Source organism: Styela clava, chromosome 13 (assembly GCF_964204865.1).
Source record: "Styela clava chromosome 13, kaStyClav1.hap1.2, whole genome shotgun sequence".
NCBI lineage: Eukaryota > Metazoa > Chordata > Ascidiacea > Stolidobranchia > Styelidae > Styela > Styela clava.
Genome location: NC_135262.1, coordinates 16,292,501 through 16,297,500, shown reverse-complemented (window position 1 = coordinate 16,297,500; position 5,000 = coordinate 16,292,501). Strand labels below are relative to the sequence as shown.

The 5,000-nt window shown below is 56.0% G+C and overlaps 2 non-coding genes and 1 pseudogene across 2 annotated transcripts; all 3 read left to right on the top strand.

Moving 5' to 3' along the window:
* The first annotated feature begins 2,029 nt into the window (after positions 1-2,029).
* On the top strand, positions 2,030-3,839 carry LOC144431628 (small subunit ribosomal RNA). Its single transcript, XR_013480190.1, has one exon. It is a non-coding gene; the product is annotated as a small subunit ribosomal RNA (ribosomal RNA).
* A 298-nt stretch (positions 3,840-4,137) lies between these two features.
* Positions 4,138-4,291, top strand: LOC144431489 (5.8S ribosomal RNA). The gene has a single exon (XR_013480054.1). It is a non-coding gene; the product is annotated as a 5.8S ribosomal RNA (ribosomal RNA).
* A 258-nt stretch (positions 4,292-4,549) lies between these two features.
* Positions 4,550-5,000, top strand: part of LOC144431742 (large subunit ribosomal RNA) — a 3,695-nt pseudogene continuing 3,244 nt past the window's right edge.

Below are 5,000 nucleotides of genomic sequence, written 5' to 3'. Positions count from 1 at the left end.
CGAATGAGCCAAGAAAGAGCGGTGCGGGGCCGGTCGGAGCGCACCCTTTTCTCGGTGGCTGGCGGGCGAGAGAGTGCTGCGTCGCCGGCATCGGCGTCGAAAGAAGCCGAGCCGAAAAAAGTTAAAGTACAAACGTGCAAGCATACTAACCTAACCCTAGGTAAGGCATGTCAGAGCGAAAGACAGTAATTTCGAATGAGCCAAGAAAGAGCGGTGCGGGGCCGGTCGGAGCGCACCCTTTTCTCGGTGGCTGGCGGGCGAGAGAGTGCTGCGTCGCCGGCATCGGCGTCGAAAGAAGCCGAGCCGAAAAAAGTTAAAGTACAAACGTGCAAGCATACTAACCTAACCCTAGGTAAGGCATGTCAGAGCGAAAGACAGTAATTTCGAATGAGCCAAGAAAGAGCGGTGCGGGGCCGGTCGGAGCGCACCCTTTTCTCGGTGGCTGGCGGGCGAGAGAGTGCTGCGTCGCCGGCATCGACGTCGAAAGAAGCCGAGCCGAAAAAAGTTAAAGTACAAACGTGCAAGCATACTAACCTAACCCTAGGTAAGGCATGTCAGAGCGAAAGACAGTAATTTCGAATGAGCCAAGAAAGAGCGGTGCGGGGCCGGTCGGAGCGCACCCTTTTCTCGGTGGCTGGCGGGCGAGAGAGTGCTGCGTCGCCGGCATCGGCGTCGAAAGAAGCCGAGCCGAAAAAAGTTAAAGTACAAACGTGCAAGCATACTAACCTAACCCTAGGTAAGGCATGTCAGAGCGAAAGACAGTAATTTCGAATGAGCCAAGAAAGAGCGGTGCGGGGCCGGTCGGAGCGCACCCTTTTCTCGGTGGCTGGCGGGCGAGAGAGTGATGCGTCGCCGGCATCGGCGTCGAAAGAAGCCGAGCCGAAAAAAGTTAAAGTACAAACGTGCAAGCATACTAACCTAACCCTAGGTAAGGCATGTCAGAGCGAAAGACAGTAATTTCGAATGAGCCAAGAAAGAGCGGTGCGGGGCCGGTCGGAGCGCACCCTTTTCTCGGTGGCTGGCGGGCGAGAGAGTGCTGCGTCGCCGGCATCGGCGTCGAAAGAAGCCGAGCCGAAAAAAGTTAAAGTACAAACGTGCAAGCATACTAACCTAACCCTAGGTAAGGCATGTCAGAGCGAAAGACAGTAATTTCGAATGAGCCAAGAAAGAGCGGTGCGGGGCCGGTCGGAGCGCACCCTTTTCTCGGTGGCTGGCGGGCGAGAGAGTGCTGCGTCGCCGGCATCGGCGTCGAAAGAAGCCGAGCCGAAAAAAGTTAAAGTACAAACGTGCAAGCATACTAACCTAACCCTAGGTAAGGCATGTCAGAGCGAAAGACAGTAATTTCGAATGAGCCAAGAAAGAGCGGTGCGGGGCCGGTCGGAGCGCACCCTTTTCTCGGTGGCTGGCGGGCGAGAGAGTGCTGCGTCGCCGGCATCGGCGTCGAAAGAAGCCGAGCCGAAAAAAGTTAAAGTACAAACGTGCAAGCATACTAACCTAACCCTAGGTAAGGCATGTCAGAGCGAAAGACAGTAATTTCGAATGAGCCAAGAAAGAGCGGTGCGGGGCCGGTCGGAGCGCACCCTTTTCTCGGTGGCTGGCGGGCGAGAGAGTGCTGCGTCGCCGGCATCGGCGTCGAAAGAAGCCGAGCCAAAAAAAGTTAAAGTACAAACGCGATGCTAATGAGCAAGCCGTTGTCTCGACTAATATGTAGGGGGCGTTCGATCGAGCGTCTGGCTTGAGCGCTTGTCGGCCTAGCAGAACGGTCGCATTGTTATGCCCGGGTTTTAGGCACCGCTGCAGGCGGCCGGCAGAGCTCTTGTTTGTGCGAAACTGAATGGATCGAGCCCGAGAGAGGGCGAGCAAAGAAAAAACGCAAATCGCTCCGCCTGGCACTGCCGGCGAGAGCGTGGACGTCGCGGCCAGCGACTGTCGAAGCTGAGTACGGCCGCAGGCGATCGCCTCGGTCTTAAACGAATGCGACGAGCACGCGCCGGGCGGCCCAGCAAGGGCCGAGCGCAGCTGTCGCAGCTATCTGGTTGATCCTGCCAGTAGTGATATGCTTGTCTCAAAGATTAAGCCATGCAGGTGCAAGTACGAGTTCTCGTAAAGCGAAACTGCGAATGGCTCATTAAATCAGTCTTGGTTTATTTGGTCTCGTAAGCGAAGTGGATAACTGTGGTAATTCTAGAGCTAATACATGCATTAAGCGCCGACTTCGGGAGGCGCGCTTTTATCAGATCAAAACCGACCGGGTTCGTCCTGTGACGTTTGATGACTCTGGATAACCACGCGGATCGTACGGTCTCTGCACCGACGACGTATCATTCAAGTGTCTGCCCTATCAACTGTCGAAGGTACGCTACGTGCCTACCTTTGTGATAACGGGTAACGGGGAATCAGGGTTCGATTCCGGAGAGGGAGCCTGAGAAACGGCTACCACATCCAAGGAAGGCAGCAGGCGCGCAAATTACCCATTCCCGACACGGGGAGGTAGTGACGAAAAATAACAATACAGGACTCTAACGAGGCCCTGTAATTGGAATGAGTACATCCTAAAACTCTTAACGAGTATCCATTGGAGGGCAAGTCTGGTGCCAGCAGCCGCGGTAATTCCAGCTCCAACAGTGTATGCTAAAGTTGTTGCGGTTGAAAAGCTCGTAGTTGGATTTTGGGCGAGCGCCGCCGGTCCGTCGCAAGGCGTGTCACTGGTTGCGTTCGCCTCACCTTCGGTTCTCCGTCGGTGCTCTTGACTGAGTGTCGGCGGTGGCCGATAAGTTTACTTTGAAAAAATTAGAGTGTTCAAAGCAGGCTGTTCGCCTGCATAGTGTTGCATGGAATAATGGAATAGGACCTCGGTTCTATTTTGTTGGTTTTCGGAGCACGAGGTAATGATTAAGAGGGACAGACGGGGGCGTCCGTACTCTGCCGTTAGAGGTGAAATTCTTGGATCGGCGGAAGACGAACTACTGCGAAAGCATTCGCCAAGAATGTTTTCTTTAATCAAGAGCGAAAGTCAGAGGTTCGAAGACGATCAGATACCGTCCTAGTTCTGACTATAAACGATGCCAACTAGCGATCGGGAGGCGTTACCATGACGACCTTTCCGGCAGCTTCCGGGAAACCAAAGTCTTTGGGTTCCGGGGGAAGAATGGTTGCAAAGCTGAAACTTAAAGGAATTGACGGAAGGGCACCACCAGGAGTGGAGCCTGCGGCTTAATTTGACTCAACACGGGGAAACTCACCCGGCCCGGACACAGGTAGGATTGACAGATTGAGAGCTCTTTCTTGATTCTGTGGGTGGTGGTGCATGGCCGTTCTTAGTTGGTGGAGCGATTTGTCTGGTTAATTCCGATAACGAACGAGACTCTGGCATGCTAAATAGTTACGCGACCTTCTCGGTCGGCGTCTAACTTCTTAGAGGGACTAGTGGCGTTTAGCCACACGAGATTGAGCAATAACAGGTCTGTGATGCCCTTAGATGTCCGGGGCCGCACGCGCGCTACACTGAGTGAAGCAGCGAGTGTCTAACCTAGGCCGAAAGGTCCGGGTAACCCGTTGAACCTCATTCGTGATTGGGATAGGGACTTGCAATTGTTTCCCTTGAACGAGGAATTCCCAGTAAGCGCAAGTCATCAACTTGCGTTGATTACGTCCCTGCCCTTTGTACACACCGCCCGTCGCTACTACCGATTGAATGGTTTAGTGAGATCCTTGGATCGGCCCCGTCGCGGCTGGCAACGGCCGCGTCGGCGTGTCGAGAAGACGATCAAACTTGATCATTTAGAGGAAGTAAAAGACGTAACAAGGTTTCCGTAGGTGAACCTGCGGAAGGATCATTACCGAAGGTGGTGGTAGGCCCCGGCCGACCGCGCACTGAATTGTCTTTGGGTGCCGCCGAGAGGGCGGCCGTCAATCGGGGTTCCGCCCCGTGCGACACGCGTAACACGTTGGCATAGCAAGGCAGCCGAGTGCGATGGTGGCTTCTGGGCACCGCGCTCGATGTGCCGCCGGCCCAGCCCGGCGGTCGCTCGGCGCCGTTTGTTGGTGTTTTTGTGCAGTTGTTGTCGGTGGTGGTTTTGTGGTCGATCCCACAGTGTGACGTCCGCGCGCTTCGGCGCCGGGCGAAACGTCGAGGACGACTCTTAACGGTGGATCACTCGGCTCGCGAGTCGATGAAGGACGCAGCCAAGTGCGAGAAGTAATGTGAATTGCAGAACACATTGAACGTCGACCTTCTGAACGCGAATTGCGGTCTCGGGTCAATCCCGGGACCGCGTCTGCCTCAGGGTCGCGTTCGTCCTCACCCGAGGGCCGTCGCCCCAAGTTGAAGCGGTCGCCGAGCTTTCTCGGCGCGACCGCGTGTCCCGTACACCGCCGGCCCCTCGACGTGTTCAACTACGTTCGAGGGGCGGGTCCAGGTCGGTCGGTCCGGTCACGAGATCAAGACCGACCGTGGGCCAAGGCGGCGACGGTACGCGCTCGGTCGGCGCCGGCGGCGACGACTTGCGATGCCAGCGGGCCGTGTAAGAAGCGGCCCGCTTGACACATACGACCTGAGTTCAGGCGAGAGCACCCGCTGAATTTAAGCATATTATTAAGCGGAGGAAAAGAAACCAACAGGGATTCCCTGAGTAACGGCGAGTGAACCGGGAAGAGTCCAGCGTCGAATCTGCGCGCTTTTCGAGCGCGCCGAGTTGTGACGTACGGAAGTCCCAGTGCGGCTGACGGCGAGCGCCGGTGTCCTTCTGATCGAGGCCTCGTCCCACGGCGGGTGTTAGGCCCATAGGGGCGCTTGCCTTGGCCGCTTCGGGTCTTCTCGGAGTCGGGTTGTTTGGGAATGCAGCCCAAAGCGGGTGGTAAACTCCACCTAAGACTAAATACGGTCGCGAGACCGATAGCGGACAAGTACCGTGAGGGAAAGTTGAAAAGCACTTTGAAGAGAGAGTTCAAGAGTACGTGAAACCGTTGAGAGGCAAACGGGAGGGCCCGTCAGGTCGCCG